Source organism: Lathamus discolor, chromosome 3, assembly GCF_037157495.1.
Source record: "Lathamus discolor isolate bLatDis1 chromosome 3, bLatDis1.hap1, whole genome shotgun sequence".
Taxonomy (NCBI): Eukaryota; Metazoa; Chordata; class Aves; order Psittaciformes; family Psittacidae; genus Lathamus; species Lathamus discolor.
In genome coordinates this window covers 50441497-50467412 of record NC_088886.1, presented here as the reverse complement: position 1 = coordinate 50467412, position 25916 = coordinate 50441497, and the positions used below count along the sequence as shown (strand labels likewise).

The 25916-nt window shown below is 46.2% G+C and overlaps 1 long non-coding RNA gene across 1 annotated transcript in view; it reads right to left on the bottom strand.

The window, feature by feature from the left end:
• Nucleotides 1–6687: 6687 nt before the first annotated feature.
• Nucleotides 6688–25916, bottom strand: part of LOC136012199 (uncharacterized) — a 65427-nt gene continuing 46198 nt past the window's right edge. Inside the window, exons 2-4 of the long non-coding RNA XR_010611608.1 lie at nucleotides 9947–10089; nucleotides 7048–7179; nucleotides 6688–6912 (exon numbers count right to left, since the gene is read on the bottom strand). This is a non-coding gene — a long non-coding RNA (uncharacterized LOC136012199). The remainder of the gene's footprint in view (nucleotides 6913–7047; nucleotides 7180–9946; nucleotides 10090–25916) is intronic.

Sequence of the window (25916 nt, the reverse complement as noted above, 5' to 3'; positions counted from 1 at the left end):
GGTGACACATATACAACTGAGATTACACTCATGACTGTTTCAGCCAAGTTTCTCTTTTGTGAAACAGCCTTCCCAAGCCGAACTTTGGTCAATGTAGGATTCTGACCTATTTCAATAGCAAGCTGCAGTCTGATCTCATCACAGCACAGACTCCAGAGCAAGCAATTCAGTGACTGTTCTGATACTACCAAAGCAAACAGGCAATGGCAACCTACTGTATCTGCCACCTATTCATATAAGATTAAGGAAGGAGCAAATTCTGTGACATGGAATTGGTCCTTCAGTCAGCCAATGCCTGTAAAAGCAAGCTCCTGTAATGATGCCAGCCAGGGAGTGATGGTGAAGATAACCAAATAACCATAGGTATACTCAGACTCTATTTGCCAAAGTTGTATCAGTATCTTCTACATGAAACCTGATTTCAGTCCAAGGGATCTGTTTCTCCCTGAAGTCTTCTAGGAATGTTTACATCAGGGTTAACTGTGTGTTGTATACGATTACAGTACAGTAAAGCTTCACCCCTGGTTTGCCCATGGAAAGTCCTGCAGGAGCTATTGGGAAGTTCCATCCCTTCCAGAGAGATAATTTTGAACGAGTCTCCTTTGTGAATCTAAATCACACACCACAACCCGCAAAAATTCTGCCATCTCCTAACTCATGGTGAGACAATGAAATATTTTCCACCAAAATAAGAAGTCAGCATTCTGAGACAATACTTGAACATAGAAGTGTTTGTTTGGTGGAATTTCAAAAGAATGCTTTCTGAAGTCACAGTAAAACCATTCACATTTTAAAATTGGGGGGGGGGGGGGGAGAAGAAAACAGAAGAAAAAAGAGCATTTAATGGAATTATGACAAGGCAGATTTGGCATACTTCACACTTTTCATCATGCTACTTTAGAATAAAAATGACAAGAGAACTTTCTGAAGATTTCTTGCTGCTTGGCTGACTACAAGGTAAAAGAGTCTGCAGCCTGGCTGATGCCATCAAGGACTTCCAGAGCATCTCTCAAAAGCCACCAGGGCTATCAGTTTTTAAACCTACCACTGATACCTCTGCCATTCTGTAAGAAGTCATTAACATTTTTGCTCCCAGATAAAAGAAGATCTTCTGTTGATCTGGGCGGCTGCTGGATTACCGCAGCAGCATCTATCACCCGGCATGTGACGTCTAAAATTCTTCTCATTGCATCAGTGTATTTGTCTGCATTTCTAAGTGAGAATTATTATGTTGTGCAAACGCTTGTCTAACTCTTCAGGGAGGTCACACAGACATGTTATATATCCAACAGATATGAAATAAACACAATTTAGCACCGTCTACCCACCTCCAAATACTCTGGTTCTTGCTCACAGGAAAAGAAAAATGAAACAAAGCTTAAATAATGCATCAGTGATAGTTTTGATTGTTATTAGATTTGTAGATTCAATGGCAGGGGTGTGACATTCACTGCACATATATACGCCCCAAGCAAGCCACCATCCTGACAGCAATGGACAGATTGATGCTGAAGAAAAGTGAACAGCACTCAGCAGGGGACAAGACTGAGTGTGACCTCCCTTCAGGGATGATGCCAGTCTGAGGACTGGAAGGCTGCCTGCAGCCTTGCTGCTGAACCTCAGCCCATCCCTGATCTCCCGTCACAACTGCCACTCATGCTGGCCAACACAAAGACAAAACTCGGGATGCATGGAGATTTAGACTTGCTTTTTTGAAGGAGTGAGCCTCATGCGTATACACTGGTACGATTACTTACAGTTTGCCTGTAGTGAGGGCTGTAGCCCTCTCTCAGTGCAGAAAATCTGGTTTAATGCTGCTAATCGAAAGGGATAGAAAATATGGTAGTGAGGACCAAATATCTTCTCTTTAGTGGAGCGAATGCATACAGCATGTCCCGCTAATCTGATTAAGATCATCTAACACAATATGAACTACAGTCTGAACACTGGTACGTGAACACTTAGCATAGGTCTGTATCTCCATGACATATCTTCACATCCTTCACACTTGTCCAAAAACTGCAAAAGTTGACACAGGTTTTGGACCAGGCCTTTGTCACACTGGCCATGACTGGCAGAGGATCTGCAAGGCAAAGGGACCGAGATTCAGTGCATTAGTTTAAACTGAAGACTTAGCGGACCTCAATGCCAGGGCACACCATTGAGATTATGAACTCTGATGCCCTGGGAATACAAGATAGTTCCCAAGAGCAGCACAAGGTAGATAGGAACACCAGAACACAAAAGTAGTCTTTCCCATAAGGCTGATTGGACTGGAACAGATCTTTCAGAAAAAATCATCCTACACTGCAGAGGCTTCACTCCCTCTGCTGGGAAATGGTCCAAAACTTTACAGACCAAGCCCATAAATAAAGTTCTTGCAGGAGAATTAAACACAAAGGTTCCACCTCTGGCGGATGAGGCCTCCCTGACAAAGATTTCGGAGCTGGAACTAGAAGCAGCATCACTGTGCTTTTACCACGTTTCTTCTAGTGTTTCACTAAGTATCTGTTCCTGTGCACTGATTCCTAGTGTCAGAGAGGATACTGAATGGATGACACTCTGCTTCCATATTATTCTCTGATAGAAGTTTGCCTCTTATTTCTGGGTTAGCTTTTCTACTGGTTCTTTGCAGTTCAAACTAGTGAGACCTCTGTTCTCAGGAAAAAAAAAAACAACCAACCAAACCTGCTTATAGACCCGACTTTAGCTGTCTTCATCCACGCACAGTTATGCAACATTGACTTCTGGTTTTCAATCAAGAGGTTACACTCTTGTCCTGACCAGTTCCATCCCATCTTCTTCTCTGTCCTTCCCTACTGCTAGATGAGCCACTTGGCCTCTCCTCTGCCAACCCACAGGTGGATAATTGAAAAAACCCACCCCTGTTTCTTATAGACAAGCAGCTCTCCATGTAAGCATTAAATATCAATTACACAAGAAGCCATGCAGTGCTTTAATTATAGTCATGAAAAATCATCCCATTAATCAAGTTTTTAATCAGCCAGTTTCTAGTAATAAGGTAGCAACTGTTATTTTATCGATTAACTCTTAACAAGCCACCCAGATAAATCAATTCTACATTGTTTTGCATATATCCTGTCTTACAACAGCAAAAATGCTCCCTTTATCAGAGATGTGTCTGAGAGCAAAATAAGCTCCTCCTTGCTTCTTTTTGGCAGCGCTGTGCTTCCCTCTGGGGTTTGCTCATTGTGGCCAGAAAAAGGGCCCCGTTGCTCTTGCACCCACTATCCCAGCTCAGGCTCCGTGGGAAGGGCCCTGTTATCCTTCAAAGCTGTGATGTAGGAGGCTGGGTCCACTTCAGATCAAAAAGAGCAGCAGAAATAAAGGGTGATACAAGAAACAGAGAGCTTTGCCTTTTGAGAGGAGATGAAAAGAGCTCAGCTCATTTAGTCTGGCAAAACAAAAGCCAAGAAGGGACATGGCTGTGGTCTAGAAATACATGGAAAGCTGGAGAGGGAAAAAAGAGAGGGAGGAAACAAGGGTGAAAAAGAGCCATTTCAGCTGAAGAACAAATGAGAACAAAGCAGCTGTGAATTAATATAAGCTGGAGTTTAGAAATACGTGCTAAGAGGCTCAGAGCAGAAAGACTTTCCAACAGGCTTCCCTTGGGAGTCACTGGGCAAAACCTAAACAAGGTTTTTGCATCACTTGAGCTGTGCATGGGACAGGCATTATTGCAAGGCGTTTGCAATGGTTAGGCATGAATGCAGGGCTCCGAGGAGCCTGTCTTGTCCTCAGAGAGGGTTTTCTGGGGTCTACATTCAGGTTAGGCATGAAGCCACTTGATTAATTATTGCCTCTGCTGACTTCTCCCACCTACTGCTCAGTTCAACACCGATTATTCAGGATCAGCTCATAATAACCTATTGAAGAGGTACAGCTTTTCATTTGCATAAGCAGTTTCAGCCAACACAGTCTGCTGAGACAGAAAATATACACTGAATATTTAGCAAGTCTGACGGCATTTTGGAAGCATGTGATAGTACACAACCAATGACATCATGTGTGTCTTGTGTTTCCTGAAGCTGAAGGCTAATGCAGCAGAGAAATTAACCCAAAATTGATTGGAGCAGTGTTCAAACAAAAAAGATGCAGAGTGCTTCTGAATTTAGATGCGACTCCCAGAGAAACCCTTCTAGCCATAGCAATACTGATACAACACTGCAAAGCTATATCCAAAACTGCTGAGGAATAGAGATTACAGACAAGTATCTCACTCCTCCTCCTTGGAAAGGTACAACAAGGTAGTGTTACAGCCCAGATTTGGTCTGACCCACAAACCCACTGTCAGATCAGGCCATATATATTTCACAGCCTGCTGTTCCAGCCTGGCAGGTGGCTGTGTTATAGCTTTAGGAGCTTGCCCAGGTTTCGGAGAGACCTGTTCCTTGCTGGGGTTGCCTATTGAATACCCATGATCAGAGAGGTTTGCAGACCTATGCATTTTTTACTGCTGTGACTTGTCCTCCCACAAAACACTAAATATCCCTGCAGCTGGGATGCACCAATATTAGCAGAGGCAAAAGTCCCCATGTGTCCTTTCACCTGTCCCAGTGCTATTTTCTTGGGTCTTATTCTACCCATCCTACAAACCACTTGGGCAATCATTAGTCCATTGGAGGCTGCCACACTGGGGCCTCTCTTCAAGGACAGCCAGCAACACACATCTGGCTTGGCACAATTCGGCATTACACAATCCCTTTTCAGCTCTCCAATCTGCCAACCCTATTTATTACTTCCATGCATTTGATGCCTAAATAATACCACACATTATCCCAGCATTAGCAGTAACACCCCAGACCAAAAGGGAGGGTGCAGTTGCACAAATACCCATTTTTCTGTGCTACCTTTCCAGCAAGTGTCATCCGCCTCTCCCACTGCTGTTCCCATCCAACAGCTATGGCGAAAGCATTTACAGCATGAGCAGCAAATGGTAAGAACTAGTGCAACAGAGACCAGAGCTAGCACAGCAGGCAAGACGTGGAATCACTGAGCATGCTGTCCTGCGTTGCTGTGCAAACAGACAGGAGGCCAGCGGAAAGGGCATGGGATGCAAACAGCCTCTGCTGCCTAAGGGACACCCTCACACCTGCCTGGAATGCTTGGACCCACTTGTCAGACGTGTCCAACACATCGCACATATGGAGGAGAGGCACATACACTGAACAGTGGCATCCAATGGGCCTTGGGAAAATCCAGCCAGCAATGGATTTAACACCGGCACTGATCCTGCTGGCAGCCTGCTCTGCTTTTTCTGAGGGCAATGAGTGCTAGGGCACTGAAGAGCTCTGCTTGGAGAAAAGCAGAAATCAGCGGTGGGCTGAGAAATACAACAAATCCCTGCCTGAGTCTCCAGCATCCCAGTCTGTTCCTGATATCCCCAGATCTGCCCTCTCACCCCTGTGTAGGTACAATCAGGTCAGGAGAAAGTTTTGCTCTTTGGTTTTTAGACCAATGCTGTCAGAAAGCACGTTTACATCGAAAAAAGCAGCTCCATACGAGAACATGCCCAGGACAACAGCTCAGCTCTGCCCACTAATTTTATTTTTAACTGATATAAAATAAGAAATCTTTCCCTGCAAATACCTGTTAGCTTAGAGAGAACAAGAACAGTAAATCTACACCTGCTTTTGCTGAAGTCCTGCCATATGCTACAGAGCTTCCCCACGTGTGCACACGCTTGTGCACCCATCATCTTTCAATACACTCACATGCACACAAAACCATCCCAGAGCAGATTTCCGCCCCCTTCCCCCCTCCAGACAGTGCAAGCGTTTGAGTCTCTAAAGAATAATGAATGGCTCCCCTGTGCCATTTCCACTGCCCACCCTCCCTCGGGAATTCTTGTTCAGCCTCAAGAATGCTTTCACTTGTGTGGCCTGGGACAGCATCACCCAGCAGGGAATTAAAGCAGGGGGCAGGTCTTCAGGCAGGCACTGGGGAGGACAATAGAGAGCGGGAGGGAAGAGGGCTGTGAAAGCTGCACACTTTGCCAGGCATCACTCAGGGCTGGATAAAGGGAGAGTAACGAGCTGGCAGAGCAGTGAAAGCTGTTTGATTTATTCTCTGCCACAACAATTATTTATTCATCAATAAAAGAGGAATGAGACCGGACGCCTGCTCAGAGGTGGCATTTGTGGGAGGAAGGAAGGTACAAGGACCCCACCCAGGGAGGGCTGTCTGACACTTCTCCTCCCCCCACCCGCAATCATAACCTCTGATTTAATTGTCTTAATGGGAACAGGGGAAAAATCCCAGACAAAGACAGCAGAAGGGAGAGCAGGCACCGTTTTCTCAAAGGCTTCTCCCTATGCCCAGCAGCAGTCTCACTGTGCCTGATGCCCTGGATATCTTTTGCTCTCCATCCCCTAGGAAAAAGCCACATCCTGACAGTCCTTCTATTTTCCCTTTGCCAGTAGAAAGCCTGGCACATACAACATGTCCCATGCTGCCCGTGGGGATAGATGGGGCTTCATGGAGATGCTCCCCAGGCACCATCCTGCCATGCCAGCAAGAGGGACCTCACAGATGGTGACAATCTTGGTAAGGCTGCAATAGCAAGGACAGGATTGTATGGCAAAGAATGAACGAAAAAGCCCAGGAAACAAAGAGAGAACAATTAAATGAAACAGCTCACTATCACCAAGATCAATGCCATTTAATAATAGTTTTTCAGGCCAAGCCTTGTGGGCCTTGGAAACAGCCTGAACAAACTGGGGAGAGTTTGGGCAGATATTCAGTACCAATGAACCCAAGCATGGCCTCCTGGACCTGCCAAGTTTTGCTCCAGTACCTGAAGACAGCACACTTTGGGGAGTGGGTATTTGCCTGCTGGCTCTTTCATGCTCAGGAATCTCACTTTCCAGGATGTCAACAAGGCCACGATAGCTAGAAATGTACATTTGCTTTTTAGTGACAGCTGAACTACACAAAATCTGGCTCTAGGGCTCTAGGAAAACACAGTAAATACCATTAAGATTCGCAATAGAACTACTCCACTTGACAACAGAAGGTTTTTCTTACCTACTGCTCCTCCAAGCTCCTTCACCTTCTCGCACTCACACCCAGCAGCTTCATCTTTGCTACCAGGAGCCAGTATATGAAGCTCAGCCACTACACCCAGCATCACATAAGCAAGCAGATCAGCCTTGTACCCTAGGAGAAAGAGAAAGCAAGCTTCAGTACAGCCCCAAGCAGCCCAACCAGGGGCTTCCAAGCACAGCACAGAGTAGAGGAGCCCCTTGCTCTAAGGTCTCCCAAACTCTCTGAAGGGGCTTCATTGCAAACTCAAATGATCCCAGCTACACATTAGCCTGGCTCCATACTGCTGTACAAATACGTCTGTCAAGCACAAATAGATTTTGCCTTCTCAGAGAGGGAAAATTCAGAGAGAATTAAGGAGAGACCTACTGGGTCACCAATCCCAGGTCCTGGCTGCAAGCGACACCTTGTACAAGCCCATATGGATGCTAACTAAACACAACTCCAGACTGCTGCACCAGCCACTCAGCACCTACTTTATTCCAGCTGGAAAAGATATCAGGACAGACTCTTGCATATCCCAGCAGCAAGGAAGAGGTTAACTCACCCTAGCCACAATAGGGCAGTTAAACCTGTTCCCCATCATGGTCTCCCATACCCACCAGCCATCCTTGTGTTTTATCCATGCTGCCTCTGGCTCACTAGCTTTCCTGGCTCCGGCCATTACAAAGCATGTGGTTTAAAGATTGACCATGTTTTAATATTAAATGGGAGAAATAAATAATAAATGGAATAAAAAATATTTTTTATCCCTAAATGGGAATATCACTCACAAAAACAAAAGAGGCAAAGGAAGCCTGTCCCCAGGGCTGTAAAGTACCACAGCAAGCAAGGCACCAGCCTCCATGCTATTGCTAAATAGTCCTCCACAGAACCTGTCAGTAATTAAAACAAGAAACACAGCATGTGACGAGAGAAAGTTTTTTTTCAGCATGGAGGTGAGTAAAACCCTCAGCTCCTGAGCTCAAAAACGCCTCTTGCCCAAGACTGTCCCAGACCTGATCCCTGTGCAAGGAGTAGCAAGGTAAGACTATGGAAATATAGAGTCATAGAATCACACAGCGGTTTGGGCTTGGAAAGGACCTTAGAGATCATCCAGTTCCAACCCCCCCTGCCATGGGCAGGGACGCCTTCCACTAGAGCAGGTTGCTCAAAAATGGGATCCCCAGCTCTCCACCCACCAGATAACCCACCAGCTAGAGGAGCAGGAGCATTGCTGCTGTGTCCTTGGGGTGGCATTGGATGCCTCTGAGTCACGGAGGCTGTGACTGCCCAGGAGACCCAAGGACATTCCTGAAAGCAGGTATGTGAGTTATCAAGATCAGTCTTTGGAAGCCGACAGTCACAATGTCTGTCATGCTCTCATGACCAAAGAGGACAGTGAGAATGCCTCATTCCCAAACATCGCACACACAGAGTGAAACAGTTTTCAGTCCATTTTGAAGCACTGTAGAGAGATGGAAGCATGCAGCCCCTCTGTGCCTAGAAGGATCTCTCTCAGAAGCTCCTGCAAATGGCTCTGCAAACTTTAGTGACAGCATAATTGCACATTATCTCCTACAACTTCACTTTGACAATTTAGGGGACAATGCAAAGAGCAAAGAGACTGTAATATTCATATTGACATTTCCCCAAAATGCTTCCTTTCCTGATAAAGCCATTGCCTTATGAATATGGAAAGCTTGCCTGAAGGCTTTGCTTAAATGTAGTGCGTTAGTATTTAATTAGAAGAGGTGGAGTGGTAGCAACCCCTCTACAACAATGGCCCAGCACACTTTAGGATGTGCAAGACGTTTTCCATTTTAATGGACAATTCTGTTTACAATCCCTCCTCTAAAAGGGCTTATAAAAGATTCACTTTGCCTCGGTATTTGAAACAAGAGTTAGTCAGAAAATAGGATTTTGTCTCCTACTCTTTCCCTGTGGGAATTTCTAATGAAAACCATTTTTTTGTCTGAACTTTTCCCTAAGAAACAAAAAGATTTTTTTTCCTCATTGGTAAAAACCAAAAAAAGTAGTGAAAATTAAAATTCTTCAGGCACAGCTCAACATATTGTGAACTGAAATGAGTGCCAGAGTGCCTCAGGAGAGATGCATGGGAAGAGCCATGTGAAGGGAAGCACAGTGTTTTATAGACCAAGTTCCAGGCTACCAAAACCAGTGCAAAGTTCTGGTTGGAAAACCACTGTCAGTGGCTTTCTGCAAGGTCAAGCATCTCAAAAGCTGTCCATGCATTTGGGTGCATGTTTCCTTGGAGTAAAGAAGCTGGATTTTCAGAAGGCACATACTTGGCACCTCTTGAAAAGCAAAACTGCTGACAACTGATAACTTGAGTTGGAGGACAAGTAAATGCTTGGGCCAACTTGGAGAAAAAGAATGCCTTTTTTCTTTCCCCCCCAAGGGTGAAATCCATGGAAGCCTCTGTGATTTTTGCCCTGTACTTCTGAAGAGCCAGGGCTTCACCCGTGCTGTTTCTCTTCACAGTTCATTGATCTGGCAGAGGGGTTAGAACCACAATGATCTCTAAGATCCCTTCCAACCCAAACCATTCTATAATATGATTCCATGATCTGTCTCCACATCCATAACGGACACCTGGCACCACAGCTGTTGATGTTGACAGCCATGATATTCCCCCCGCCTCCCTCTCTTAGCTCTTCAGACACGGATACCACCAATCAACTGATTCCCTTTAATGCCACTGTAGAGCAAGTCTAATTTTGACAGATTTATATTTAGACTCGCTTTCTTTCTTTCCTAAGTATTTCTGTTTACCTTTTGGGTAGAGCCCCAAGTTCACCCACAGAGGCAACTGCTGAACCATGGAAAGCAACAAAAAGGATGTACAAAACACCAAAAAACTCTGTAGTTTCTGTAATACCTCAATTAAGGAGCATAAATATTGAAGCTTGAAGTATCTTGAGAATCTAAGCCATCAATTCTGACAGCAGAAGGTGCCACTGCTAGAGCTGGGGAGAAAAATCTTTGCCTTTCTTTGCACGAGCAAGGAATCTCTCTCTCTCTCTGAAAAGGCAAACAAAAAATGTAACAGTATTATTTTAAGTTCTGTTGAATTCCACACTTTCGGGTTTATGTTTTACCTTTCAGTTTTCTGCTGGCAAAGCTAAGGTTGGGTTTGTTTTTTTTTTTTTTTTTCCCCAATCCCATAAGTATTCTGATTTTGCAATATGGCTGGAAAGGTTTAAAAGAAACGTTTGTTCCACTTTCGCAAGCTGGTCAATTGACAGGGATTCAAGCATCTCAATTATAAAAAGGATAAGCAAACTTCTGGCCGTGGTCCAAATTTCAGAGTGTAGGGTAAGAAAATCTGTTCATAGATGACATCAGTGAACTAGGTAACACCTTCAAAGATGGTCAAATACTTAGTCAAAGAGGCTGGGAAAGGGAATTATGTGAAATAGCTGCAGTTCAGGAAGCATTTTGCTGTCAGGTGCTCTTTCACTACAGTTTCTCCCTCCGAGAAGCAGCACAACAGACAGCACTGGTATTTGGAAAGATTTTTGTTTCCCTACCCACAAGTTCCCCAGACAAACCCCCTCTGAAAGCTCAATCCTTCGATTTGATATCCTTCCAGGTCACCAGGCAATCTGTCACATCCCTGGTGTGACCTGGCCTTTTAGGGAGCCAGGAAGCGATGGGGAAGCACTGCTTAGATATTTTCAAATGGCAGTATAGTAAACTATGATCCTCAAAGCAGCATCACTGCAAAGCTCTGACTGAAAGGCACAGCTACTTCCTTGGCCAACAGAAACCTTTGTCCCTGTGATTTCATGCAGGAGGATGAGTTTTCTTTTTCCCAGGCATGAGAGAAGCAGATCAGCAGGATGCAGTGGACAGCTTGGTTGCCAGTTCCAAAGACAGGATAAAAATGGATTGTCCTGAGAAAGGGCAACACATGTCACCAAGACCACAGAAATGCTATCAGCCTCCCCATATCACAAGCTCTTGGCAAGATCAACTAAACCCATCTCAGCCCTGCCAGGTTCCCCACAGTTCACACCTCCTGCCCTGGGCCATGACTTCAGCCCAGACAAAAACCTCTCTTGTCCTACAGCTATGCTGGACCTGGAGGGAGCTTTCCCCAGGTCATGCTGTACCATTGCTCTTTCCAAGGTTTTTGCAGCAGGCCCTGTAGCAGGGAGGGATTTTGCTTCTTCCCCTGCTGGGCTGGATATCAGCACCATCCACCCAAGAACCAGACACAAGCTGGACCTGCCCAAGGCCCATATGTCAGAAACGGGAAGGGACACTGAAACCAACTCACCATGGAAACTGTTATGATATACCTCCTAGGCACTAATCACATACTCATCCGGTACAAGCCCCAGGGCCCCCTGCAGACATCATCTGCCAACCAAGAACACAGGCTCCATTGCTTCATTGCAGAGAGTTTCCATACAGGTGAACAGAAAGGTTGCAATCAAACAAACAGCAGGAATTTACATCAGCAGATGTTTCTGCTGCAATCCAGTCTCAATGCAACAATGGGCACTCTGTCCTCTCTCTCACGGAGAGATAACAGCAGCTGACTCCCAAGGAACTTCATCTGGGCCACCAACACTGCTGTGAGTCCCCAGCACAGCAGGACAAATCCCTCATCCTGTTGGCACAGCCTCATGCTGCGATGGTGAGCACTTCAGCACTGGCCAGGCACCACATCCATCCCAGCTGTGCAGCAGCAGCAGGGTTTGCCTAGAGAGCACATCGGGAAGCACCTGGTCTCCAGCCACATGGGCTAGCACTGCATGATTCAGGATGAACTCACAAGCCCTCAGCACAGCTTCATTTTATTGCAATAAAGAAGAATCAAGTAATGATAAGCTGAGGGGTGAGCAATGGGGTAATGGGCAAACTGCCATAGAGCAAAGCGAAAGGAGACACTCTCGTCCTGCTCTTTGCCTTCCTCCACTCCCCAGCCACTTGTGATTGCCTGTGGAAGTGCCAGGCAATGCAGAGAAAGCTGTTGGACAAAGCTGTCACCGAAGGACTAATTCATAGATGCAATTTATGCTCGGCCTTTCAGCCTAGTTGCTTCCTCCTGCTGCAGCAATTAATGACAGCAACCTTACTGCACACCCCGGCTCTGCCTGCTCTCTACCTGGCCAGCCGGAAAGCACCACTCCTTTGAACTCCTCTCACTATCAATACTGCATTAACAGCAGACACTTCTTTAATGTTGGTATATATAATCACCACTAAAGAATACGGTCAAGTATAGTGTATTGGCTTTTATGGCAAGATAAAAATGGACCTGCCTTCATAGGCACATCCTTGCTTGGACACCAGCTCTGCTCCAAGAGGCTTGCAATGGAAGGGGTGAAAACCTGAGATGTGCTGACAGGATGAAATGGTCTCCTGAGGCAGCCACAGCCTCGGAAAGGTTTTTGCAGCCATCTTGCTCAGACTTTTAGCTAAAAACAATTCACACCTGCGCTTTGCAGTAGGTGATCCATCGATTTAAATGATGCAGTATTGGCAGGTCAAGAGGGCACAGCTTCTTTTGAGCACTCTGTCACATTAACCATTAACAGCAAAGCTGACTTAGTTTTACAATTCCTTGCACAAGCTGATTTTCACAGTTCTGCAGGCTTAGCCCTATCAACATCGCAGGCAAGCTCAGTTGACCACCTTATATCAGAGCCACCTCCTGCCCTCCCAAAAGCAAGGCCCTTTAGCTGAGCTAAGAGCATCCCAACATATGGCAAAGTTGTACATGCACAAACACAGGAGTGCCAGCAGATTTCAGGGTAAAACTACAGTTCCATCCCCTCTCAGATCGTTTTAGCTGGGCTGATTCTTGAGCCGGAAACCACAGAAATAATTTGCCAAGTGAGACACCCAGACCTTCAGGTGCATTCTGAGTATCCATCCTCATTCAGTTTTCCCAAAGAAGCAGAGTGTACCAGGACAAGCAGAGTGTACCAGGACAATCAGAAAAGCAGTATGTAGTTTCCATCAGATGCCTCACAGCAGACCTAACCACAGAACCACAAACGCGATATCCTCCCCCAAATCAAAATGAGCTTTTAAAAAAGCCGACCTAAACACCACAGTTTAATAATATACATAGCTGGTTCATGCCAAAAACCGCAGATTCACATTTCCTTAGACATGGAAGAAAATGGAGTAAGAACCCGCTTTGTAACTGCTGAGACTTACACCCACCTCTACAAATAGCCAAGCTAACTGCACTGGACCTCAGAGTGTTTGAGAAAGTATTTGACCCTCTTTTCCCTGTCATTTATGTGTGTTTCTGATTTCAATCATGCTGTGGCACCTAGGGCACCCAGCTGGATTAACAGGAAGCTGACAAGCTTGGACTATCATTAATTTACTGTGATAATCCCGTAGGCATGGCCGACCAAAGGGAAGAGCTACAGAGAAACCAGCATCATCTGCCACAGACCCTTTGCACAACTGTGGAGCCTTCCCCTCTTGAGTGATCCCCTCTAAACGGGGTAACAGCACTGCCTTACTTCCACAGAACCTGGGAGGAAGGGAAAACACACTCAAGTCAGGGAGTTGCTCAGGCACGGTGATAATAGGAGCCAGGCAGACACACAAGAGCGAGAGGACTTTAACCCAAGCAGCACATTACATATAAAAGAGAAGTCACCATGGATGTTAATATATAGCATCAGGATTTATTCCCCCCTCCTGTTCTCAGTATCATGTGACAACATTAATTAAATGTGTTTCTGACCCTGCTGCGCTTCTTTAAATATTTGCCATTCTTCACAAGCACTGTTTGGTTAATGAAATGAAATTAATGAGCTCATTAGATTGTGCTGTAATCTTTCAGATGCGAGCCTGGCACTCAGAATCACTGTTCCCTTTCTTCTGCTCTCACGGTTTAACTCCACACATTCAGCCCCAGAAGCAACAGCTTAACAGTGGAGTAATCAATTAATGGGGCAGTCCGGCACAAGAAGCGGAAGGAGGGAAGACCAAGCCAACAAGATGCAGCTTGCTAACTTTCCCACGGGAGCTGATACTGCAGAGCCCATGACTCTGGCACATAGCTTCAGTTGGTGGATGCTTCACCAAGGTGAAGATCAGCTAGAGGAGTCTGATGCGGCAGGACCAGAATCCATGGCTACATGCACTGATTTGTTATGCGAAAGCCAACAGACCTTGTGGAAGAGGAGCTCAGGTTTAAAACTTCCAGACATGTGTCTTACTAGCAGCCCCTGGATCCGGCTAAAATTGAAGGAGTCTCACTCAAAACTAATGGAGGCCATGGGGTTGTCCTCCCACCACCCATACCACTGTGATCTCTAAGCCACTTCCTTGAGCATCTCAGCAAGGAAAATGTACATGGCCCACATCCCTCCACCCAGGCAACTCCCCATGATCACTTTGATAATCATCACCTGAATTCTCCCCCATGCTGAAACACAACCCCCAGGCAACCTATCTTTCCCAAATCTTCCTCCTGCCTGGAGCAGCACTCACGTCTTGGTATCCACCACTGAAATAACACCATGAGAGCAGCAAGCAAAGCTCTTTGCCTTCTGGCTGCACCACCTCACCAAGTGAGCACGATTTCTACCTTTTTTTGAGCAGGAAGGATTCTCCCCAGAGCAGTGCTCTCTTTTTCTATTGTCTTGTGAAGCTTCATCAAAGAATTAACTCAGATTAAAGAGTTTCTACAGCAGCACAAAATCCTCTGATGGGGAAGAAAAAAGGAGGGGTAGGGTGGACAATAACACAAAAAAACGCTTCAGTAAATCTCTGTCCAAGGAAGCAAATAGGTATACTTCTGCATGCATATAAGCCCCACAGTTCAGAGACTGTGTTAGCTATGGTGACTCCTAATAGCACCAGAGGAATTCAGGGTAGGAAATGTATGCAAATCAAATTCTCTCTGCAGCTGTATTCCCCAACAGATTGGATCGCAAAGCTTTATCAAGCTCTCAGTCCCTGGGCTTTTGTAATTTACCTTTTAGCCCAGAAGTTGCATGACATTGAACTGGGCCTGCTGAGGAAAAACAAGAGGATGATGAGCACAAACAGAGGGGGAGTGAGAGAAAGGCATTCACACAGTGAGACACTGAAAAACCCTAAAGATAGAAAAAAATAAGGCGAAACACAAAGTCTCCACAAAAGCCTCCGGAAAGCAATGCCACAGTCACTATTGCAGAGCCCATGAAAAAGAAAACAAACAACGCAGCAAAACAAAACCCCAAACCTCTTTCCACCAAAGCTGGAAACCCCACAATAGCTGTATTCCCACAGTCATCCATTACACCATCCCCCTGCACTCAAAAGGTGATCTCATACATGCTAGAGCTGTGTCCCCCTGCAGCTTCAAGGATTATCACACCTTAGGTAGGAAAAAGCCAGCACCACCTCTATCCACCTCCCCACCTCTGAAAGTTGGTATCACAACAAGCAAAATGCCAGGCCCTGAACTAAAATATCCCTGGGTTAGCCAGGTCTTTTACAACTCTTCCATGGCTGTGGCTCAGACGCGCAACAATCCACTCAGTGCGGTTTGACTTTCCTCTCGTTTAGGGGATTCGAACATCACTGCCTTTGGTGACTGATGGTTAAAGCAGGTGGGAAAAGCACAGCTATCATTCATCTGTGACCTTGGGGGGGGGGGGGTGTGCTTCAAATAATATTGGCTTGCCTTCTACTCTGTCTGCAAAGGGGAACTGTAAGCATCTCAGCAGGTAGCACTGCAGAGGGAGAGATCACTTTAGGCAGTTGACACCATGTAGGAGAAGATGTACAGAGGAGTATAAGTGGATACCAGAGGATTACGGAGGTGGATTCTTGCCACAGCTATGGATGACTCTTAAATGAGCAATAGTATGCTGGATCTTCAATAGGGTTTCCACCAGCAGTTACTGCAAACTCAGCAGCAAAAATGTGGCAGACCCATTGAGCAGCACAAGGGCAGCTGTTAGTCTAGCCAAGCAGGGCTTGTGAGCTGGTATTTGCTGAGAATGAGTTACTTCAAAAGGGAAAGCAAATTAGCTTTTCCACATGCAGGACATCACAAATAGCACTAGTCACCACATTCATGTACATAACCCTCTGTTTAACCCTCCATCTTTCCCCAGAGGCAGTCACAGTGCTACCTGCAAAAATTAGGTACCGATGCGCTCACAAAGCAAACTTGTAAGCTGTGCAGCACACAAAACACGTGAGGCAGAGCGTGGCAAGTTAGTTCATACACATGAAAGGCATAAGCAGCATGAGCACCTTCTCCATAAACTGGCACTAGCCCCCCCATGCCAGGCTGAGGTCTCTGCACCATGCACAGAGCAACTGTGACCCATGTCTTCATCCTGCCTTATCCCAGACCCCAGCTGGCATAAGCCATGCTGTTTCCACAGTGTTGGCTTATTTAGAGTGAGTGAACCACCTTCAATTTTGTTTAAAATCACATCAGAATTCAAATTTTGGCTCGGATAACGCAGCTCGTCTATGCTGCAGTCAGAAATATAACATCACACACACACATATTCAGAGGGATTTCACCATGACTTGAGCTCCAGTTGATGTGCAACTGTGGAAGCAAAGGCTTCAGCACAGGCACTGCAAACCTGGCCCAGCACCTCTGTGTCCTCAGGACAAGCACAGTATGTGCCATCAGATGCCTGTTCTGCATCCAGGTGCCCCCAGCAGTAGACATTTACCTGGGTGGGGATGCACTTCACACCACTTCAACCCACACAAGGCCAGCTCCTAGAGGAAGAACAAATAAATGCCTATATCCCTTGGAGTATATCTTGGCAGATGACTTTGCCCTCACACTTTGTCCTTAGTTTTTTCCTACGGGCATGCGCGTGCACAGAGGGGGACCTGCAGGGATGCATGGCAGCCCATGCAGAAGATGCCTTTGTGGCAGCTGCAAGCAGAGCCAAAAGCCACAGGGCTGATTTGGTATGCATTCTTACAAATGCAACTGCATTTCCGAAGTGTATTTATATCTTATCTATGCTGTTTACCCATATGTTCAATAAATCATTACTCATTATCTGATAAGGTGCTTGCACTGAATTTCTAAGCCAGGCTTACAGTTAGCATAGAACAGGACATGCTGGGAATACAAATGGAAAAATAAATAGAGCAGCTGTCTCCAGCGTGGCTGCTCGCTACCAAGGGATGCTGCTGACATCGCCAGCCAGGAGACCAAAGCCTGGGTCACCAGGCCTGCTGAGCTGGATACAACAGGCTTGTGTTATGCAGAACAGCCTCCTTTTTAGTTAATTACACGAGTGAGATCCTTTCCAATGATAGAAATTACATTACAAAGCAAGCCATGTTTCCTCTCTTTTGCACTGCATTCATCTCTGCCCTGCCGGGCCCTTGTGACAGCCAAGCAGAAACAGCCTCTCCTGTTTGGTATCCACACCACAAAAGTCTCAGCCTGGGAGCAAGGAGGGTAAAAGACAAAGTTTGTGTCTGAGATCTGAAGCTTGAATAGACAGGAAGATTCTTATTTGTGCTGTCTGCAGCCCAGGCATAAAACCAGAGGAGCAAAAATAATGTAGATCCAAAGCCGTGTCTGACCCTGTCGTGTTCCAGCATAAAATGAAGAGATGGGGAACACCTAGAGATGATGCTCCATGGTGCATCCCAAACCCTCCTTGCTCCCTTTTGATGCTTCCTCCAATACCAGGAAAAAAAAACCTGCCTCCATTTAGGCCAGGCAGAGTTTTACCATAGCTTTCAATACAGCTGGGTTCTCTCTCAAATCTCAGCTCCTGGTCCAAGGATTAGCTGTATTGGATGGATATTTCGATGGGGAACAGGGGGAAGAAGGTGGAGGAAGAGGGCAGGGAGTCAGGTTCAAGTCATGTGAAAACCGTCTGCAGCACATCTTAAAAGCAGGCTACAAGGAAGTGTGACATCCAATTTCTTGGGAAGGGGAGGCAGAACGGTAATTAAATTTTCTGATCTTGTTAGCCAATTTCTCCAATCACTGCCCCTGAACTGGAGAAGAGGAAGGGAGAGGGGAGATGCTTGCGTCAGCGACGCTTGTGAGGGAAATTAGGTTTTCACGGATTATTGGGTTAGTTCCACTTCTCCCACTTTTTAATTTATTTGTCTGTATGTGCTGCCGAGCTGAAAGGCCAAGAATTTCCCCCTCCCTCTTTTTTTTAGTGTTTTTTTTATTTTTTTTAATTAAAATCTGTAGTTTTAGAAGATGAAAACTTAGGGCGGGGGGAAGGGAGAGAAGACTGCAACAATACAACCATGTCAGGTAAAATTTGCTTCCCTCCCAAACTTCTTCGTTGACGCCTTTCCAAAACAAAAACCTTAAAAGATCTCTCATTAGAGCTCCAAACAGTCTTTGGATACTCTCACAGAAGAAAAAAAAAGAAATACGAGTGAAGTTTGTTCTATATTGAAAAAGAACAGAATTCACTTACTTCTACTTGCAGGTTGGTTCTTGGTTTGTTGTTTTGTTTGGGGTTTGTCATTTTCCCCTTAATGCGACAAAAGAAGTATAAGAATTGCTGCCTGTGCAACCCTCTGCCTTTTCTCAAAAGACAGTAACACTGCCTGTCTTTCCAATTTCTTTTGAAATAGAAAGAGAAGACAAAAATATGCCTATTGGCTGCATTCAAGTGAATTATCTGTATGATTATTTCCAACTGCCTGGTGAGTGGTTTCCTAGGAACAATGCCAAGGGGCTATTTTGTTTAAGCTTTCTAAATTTTGGATAAAAGAGAAACTATGTAGTTCACATAGTGCCCAGACATCCCCTTTCATGAAAGCTTTAGGAAGTATCTATGCTACATGGATCATTGCTAGCTAGAGGATGCTTACAAAAGTTTCTGGGAAGCCAAAAAGGCTGGAAATAATAGCTCACAGACAACAGGAGACAGCATATCTTCAGAATTACAGGGCTGGAGAAAGACCAGTCGCTCCATTCAACAGCATCCTGCAATAACCAAGAGCAGCATATCAATAGCCTGGGGTTGGGATCAGGAGATTCTCTTGACCATTTCACACGCCAGGGCAGTGACACCAATGGCCAGGCTCTCCAATCTGACCCACCTTGTAGATGGATGCTCTCTGCATTATAGATATGTCTTCTACCTCCTGGGGCACTTTGAGTCTAGACCAGAACAGCTTTTTGAAGATCTGCCCAGGCCCTCTCCAGAACTATTGGGACTGATGGTAGGAATCACTGCTGCTAGCACAGTTGACCAGGTCAGCCAAATAGGATTTGCGAAGGCTTGCTGGCCTGCTGCCTTTTAACCTATGGAGAGTCCATACAGGAAGACCCAAAGACATATTACTGGGGGCAGCATGTAAGAGATACCTGTCAGTTCTTCAGTTCTGAAGAGGCTCTTCAGGCTTACCCATCTGCTACAGCTTCCAGCTTTCCTCTAGACACAAGAGATGCCATGAGGTTCGGGGCACTAGACCATTCATTCATATGATGAGCACAGGTAAAGGATGAACATGCAAAAGAAAGATGCAGAGAGCAAAGAGATAGTGGCAGAGTTCTAGTTGGCTGGAGCTTTGCAGCCATTTAACAATCTTGTGCACTCCTCTTGGACAGTTTTTGATCTACAGCTAACAATATCTTATGCCTCGCCTTCACCCTGCCGTCTTAAATGCCCCTTGGGCAAAGGACCTTTCCAAAGACATTTGGAAAGCAGAGCTGGGTTATTTCTTTCTCCCTTCGCCCACTCAAAGAGCATTGTGCATCCTGTCCATCTATCCTGCCTGTGTGGGACGCCATCAACCATCTCACATTGACTGCTTTATAGGCAAACCACATTCATACCGTGACCTTTCATAGGGAGGTGCGCATGGACGAAAGTCCTCAGTTAGGATAGTAAAGAGGCCAAGCCAAGATCACACAAAGCTTCTAACCAGCTAAGTACAAAGGGTCACAGTTATCAGAGTCTGATTCGTTTTCCATGGAGAGTGGAGATGACCCGCCTCTAGGCAGTGGCAGAGCATCCTACCTGTGGAGCTGGCCGAAGGTCACTTCCTGAAAGTCTTTAAACAAAGCAAAACACACACACGCGCACAAACTGCTCCATTCTTCTTGCCCAATTAGGGTGAGCATACTGGCTGGAGCCCTGATTAAGATCCTCATCATGGTTGAGCTCCGAGCTGACCCACCCTCATCAAGCTCTGCAGTTTGGAAAAAGCTAACTCCGATGGCAGGGAAGAGGAGGGGGATTTACTCTGATCTGCCATGACCCAGACTTCACAGCCATTCAAAAGGAACAGCAACAGCCATTAAAAGCTTCACTCTATGCCCTGAAGAGGCTCATAAAGAGAGTGTGAATTCGTGGAGCAGAAGCTCAGAAAGCCAGTTCCCTGGGTGTCCCACAGACTGCTGTTGTCTGAATTATGGAATAAAAGAGAGGTTCATATTTTACTTCAGACTTATTTCACTCTTCCCTTGTTTTCTCTGTGGGCTGACTAAAGAGGAAGTGATTTATAAGGGGAAAACGAGGGGAAGCGGTTCTAATTAATTGGCCATAACCGTTACAGCTGTACTGGCATCCAGCAAAGCACAGGGCAACAGTGCTGAGACAGAGATGCAGCACCACTGAAAGCTTACTCAATAATCCTGCTTCAAGCCAGAATAAAATGAACTTTTTTGTGCTCACAGTGCTGGTAGAGACCCCTTGTACAAGGCTTCTGGCACCTGACCTGTCTTTTTACACCAAGTCAGCAGGATTGGAGAACTGAGAGGGTCTCTCAGATTGAAACTCTGCCTGCAGACCCCTCTGTTCCCTCTCCAGAAAGGACTCAGAGGTCATTTTCACATGAGCTGTAGGTCAGGTTGTAGGGAATGAGTCTATCTTAAGGAATCTCAACTCTGGGTGCAGGAGTGAGAAGTTTAAACTAACTGAAGGCTAAGGCACCTTGCTCCATCAGACCTTGTCATCTCACAGCTGGGAGGAGAGCATGGGGCTCCTGGTGCACTGCAGAGACACAGGAAAAATGAGAAAGGCTCTTTCTTGTCCAGAAACAAATGTGTTTGTTTTCAGCAACGTTATAGCCAGGAGAAAGGGTCTCTGGAGAGCAATAGATCACACACTGCAGGTGCCTAGTTTCAGGAGGGGAAACTGTCCAGTTTTCCTAACTACATGTGCCAGAAGTTCTGTAACTGAAGTCATGTTGACCTCAGAGGGCTGGCCCTATCTATGGGAGGAAACAGAAAGCCTGGGCATAATCGGAACAAGCTCATAATTAAAAGTGCTTTAGCCTTTATGAGTTCCCAGATCACATAGCTGCAGCAAGAGAAGGTGTTTTCATTTTACCTCATTATGTAGGGAACAGTGCAACGGTAATGAACAGCCTGGCATTTCCCAGAGCCTACTGCTTGCAGGAAGAGGGCAGCCGACACCAGAGCAGATGCTAACACAAGTGTGCTGCACCCTGCTGCAACTCCTGGCACAAGGTCACCCCCTCTAGGAGGAGGGACTTTTATGGGTAGAAGGTGTGGAAAGCAACTAACCAGGACACCCTTTAACACTGGTGTCAGGGGGGGAAGAAATGCAAAACACAAATAAGAATGGGCTTTCCCATTTACTGTGCTGAAGCATCTTGTCCTGAGACCCATAGATGCGGCCCAGGAAGAAGAAAGCCAGGCTCCTGCTAGCTCTCCCACAGGAACAGACACAGTAGTTCATAAGCTCCAGTGGTAAGCAACAAGTACCTTATAAGCTCCAGCTCCAGCTTCTGCAACAAGTGAAAAAAAAAATAGACACTAATATTTGCCCAGTACTTAGCTAGTGCTGAGCACTATCGTTCTGTGCCATACAAGATTAACACAAACAGAGTGCTTTGTGGACTCACTACTTACTGACATCCCTAGGCAGATATTCCTCTGCGTGCCTTGAAAAGGGTCTCAGGACGTGAACTTGCATTTAGCAGGCAGCTGGAGCCACTCCGTGAGGCCCCTATTTCCTCTCCACTTGGCATCCAAGCAAGCCACAAGCCTGTCCCAGGGAGCCTGTCTGATCATCTGCTCTACTTGGGACCATGGTAGTCCCAGGGCTTTGTGTTCCAAACTCCCTGCGGAGCCTGACATCTCTGAGAGGTGGTGGACCCCTCTATAAGCCACCTACCCCACTTCCAGGCAAGAAGCTCCGGCAAGGCAGGAGCTCTTGTTATTTATTTGCAACAACAGAGAAAGGAAAGCCATTTCTATGCCTTGTTGTCAGTTTCTGCTGTGCCAGCTGGAAAAGCAATAGTCACTTGAAAGAAAGAAGACCACTGTACCTGATGTTTCTGGAGGAACATAGGTGCAGCAGGATCCATGGGGAAAAGAGGACCTTCCTCCAAACGGAAAACCCCCAGGCAACTGTTGCCCCAACTGCTGAGGTCACTGGCACAACCACCAAAGCCTACCTCGCTTTGAGAAAGGAGTTTTCAAAACAACCAGGGGGAGGGTGGGCTAAAAAGGAATAATCACTGTTACCCTTCAGGGCCAGCCCATAGCACCCTGCGCCCTGCAGACAGCCCATCACCATGGCACACGGGGACTGGGGACAAAGGGATGCTTAGGGGCAGACACCTGAGGGATGCTCAGGAAAGTAGCAGGATAGGACTCTGTGCTGGTGTTAGGAAAACAGTGATTTATTTCAGAGCCCAAAGAAGACCAAGTGCAGCATAAAACAAGCTGAATGACAAGCACTCCTCTCTCCTAGGTTGAAGCAGCTCCATATTGCCAGCTCAAGAGCAATAGAGACCTTGTCTAGGCAAGTGAGGTGGTGCAAGCTGTTAAGACAAAGCCTACTGTTTTCAGATATGGCAATGTTATAGACGAGCACAGAAAGCAAAGGACTTAACTCAGTTTTCTGCAGAAAACAAATGCAGTGACCCTGTTGACCACTCTGGAGAAGAGTAGCTGGCCTGTTACCAAATACAAAGTACCCAAGTCATACATCAAGTCCTCTAAAGCTACGTGGGGAAACAAGGGCTGAACAGAAGTCAAGAGTACCATAGCTGGCTGCCCTTCTGCTTCTGCAGCAGGATGGGGCAGCAACTGCTTCTGGAAGGGTCTCACTGGCCATCCACCCCTGGCCAGAGGCAGAGACCCTATTGATAATCTGAAGACCTGAGGTCAAAGCGACTCAGAGAAAGCCAGAGATGGAGAGGACGTGCTGGGGAGGAGGACTGCCGAGGAATGTGCTAATGGCTATGCCGTGCTTCTGTGTTTGTACAGCTGGTCCCAACGTGCTGCTAAACCACTGCCGGCAGGGAAGGCGAGACATTTTTGCATGGGATATTCATTCCTCATCTGTCGAGCTCCAAGCAGAGGTTTCAAACACTCAAGTGTACACTTGAGACAGCACCTGGGGAGGCCTCATCACTTGTGTGGAGGAGGGAAGACAAATTCTGCCAAGATCTTGCTCCTTGTAACATACAATGCAATCAAGTCACATCATCATGAGTGCTAGTAAAGAAGGGTAAGCGAGCCATGACCAGCAGCAGAGCCAAGCACAATAAGATTATGTTCTCCTGAGCTGTGAGTAGGCTTTGAACCCGCAACCTTCACTAGGCAACTGTGACCTTCACCCAAAAAGCTCCCACCACTCAGGCCCCCCACATGCCAGCCCTTGTAAGGCCTGAATTTCAAACAAGCAAATCTCAAACCCGGTGCACAGATCCTATACATAGAGGGCAGGAGGAGCTCAAAAGACAGACAATAGGAATGGAGGCCAGTTTCTTGCATCCCATTCCTCTCTGCAGCTCAGCATGCAGGTCCCAGGACACACGACCCATCCACACAATGGTCCTCTGGGACAGGGCAGCCACCATCTCTTTCCAAAGAAGTTTTGGAGAGGACATGAAGACTGCTCTCAGGCTAGGAAACAGCCTGAAGCTATGAGGTGGTGGTATGAGGACAAGAAGGCTCCTGTTCCAAAGGCACTAGACAAGGATACACCATAGTCCACTTGATGGTCCAGCTCTGTGCTCTCAGAGCATCTCAGGAAAAAGGATGAGGCCAGCCACAGGCACACACGATGCTGAGAGGCAAATGCAAGTTATGCAAAGCTCTCCTAGGCCAAAACTCAATTGCTGCGGCTCAGAATCCCACCAAGAACAGGCTCAAGCACCAAACATGTCCCATGGCAACTAAGCCTTTGATCTGCACACCCCTCACTTCAGCAGAGCCTCTGCTAAATAGTGTTATGGCTCCTATCGTTGCTTGCATGGGGCAAGTAGCCATGAGAAACCACCCTCATGGTGAACAAGGGCCTGGTTCATGTAATATAAGTAAGAAAAAAGTGACCACAAGCTCAAGAAGCACAAGAACAGGCAGCAAATAAGTGACAGACCTCCAGGACCTCATATTGAAAGGAATCAACCTTTGCCACTCTTCATCAGCTCCTGCTGACTGCCTCTGCTGATTGAGATGATCAGAGGACACTGAAAGAGTTGCACAATCAAATCTCACCAACCTCTTTCAAAAAGGTTTGGACATTTAATCAGATTTTTGATCCCACCCTTTTCGAGCATCTTCCCAAATTCCTTGAGGATTTCACTTCACACTACTTGCCCCAGAAGAGGCGTAAATTTTCACCTTCCACAAACCAAGCTCAGCCCTGAGCAGTACTTCATACAGGATTTCATAGTTAGCAAGTGGGAAGGGCAGGGAATCTCCCCATCTGATGCACATTCATAACTTTCTAAAACATCTTTTCAAGGCCTGCTTATATCAACTCAACTGTGGATATCAAAATACATGATCCACAAGGCAAAACTAAGAGAAATACAACCAACTCTAATCAGCTAAGCAGCCACCAAGTCTTAACAACAGACTCGTATGACACAATTTGTCTGAGGATTAGATTAGATATTCAAAACATGAATCCTGGAATAAGCTTATTCCTAACCTGTTAGGAGCAAATAGAAACCCACCCTGTGCTCAGTTTTCTGCTACATGCAGTACCACCAGTGCTAATAATGTCTGCTAGCAGCATTATCCTCCAGCCTAACGCTGTTGCTTGTCAGACTCCTCCATATACTACTGATGAGATGGGACTAAGAGAACAATTCAGTTGAAAAGGACCTACACTGATCATCTAGTCCAACTGCCTGACCACTTCAGAGCTAACCAAGTTAAAATGTGTTATTGAAGGCATCGTCCAAATACCTCTGGAACACTTGACAGGTTTGAGGCATTGACCACCTCTCCAGGAAGGTTGTTCCAGTATTTGACCACCCATATTCAAGTACCTGAGCATCCCTTTTAAAGGGTGGGGCCCAGAGCTGCGCTCAGGACTCAAGGCTGCACTACTGCTGAATCCAGCAGGATAATCACCTCTTTTGACCAGCTGGGTTTGCTGTGCTTGATGCAGTCTGGGACAGGATGCAGTTTGCCCTCTTGCCTGCAGGGGGACACTGCTGGTTCCTACTGAGCCTGCTGCCACCCAGCGCCCCCACATCCCTTCCTGCTGGGCTGCTCTCCAGCCGCTTCTCTCCCAAACTATACTTAGAACTACAAGTTCTCTTGTCCCTCAATGAAGTCAGCAACACCTCCCAGTTGTGTATCACCAGCAAACTTACTAATGGTGCATGCAGCTCATGCATCCAGATCATTGATAAAAATACTGAAGAGAACTGGACAGGACTTTCCCTTTGTGAACCCATGCTGACTGTGCCTGATGATTTCATTGTCCTTTAAATGCCTCTCCATAGTGCCCAGGATGATGATTTTTTGATCCCTGCCAAGCACTGAAGTTACACTCACAGGTCTATAGTTTCTATATAATTAAAGTTTCACAGGGCTACCCCATCCCTGGGTCTTCTCTCATGCCCTTCTTGTAAGTTGGAATAATGTTGGCTAACTGGGTCTTACTGTAACATCCACTCGCTTCTTC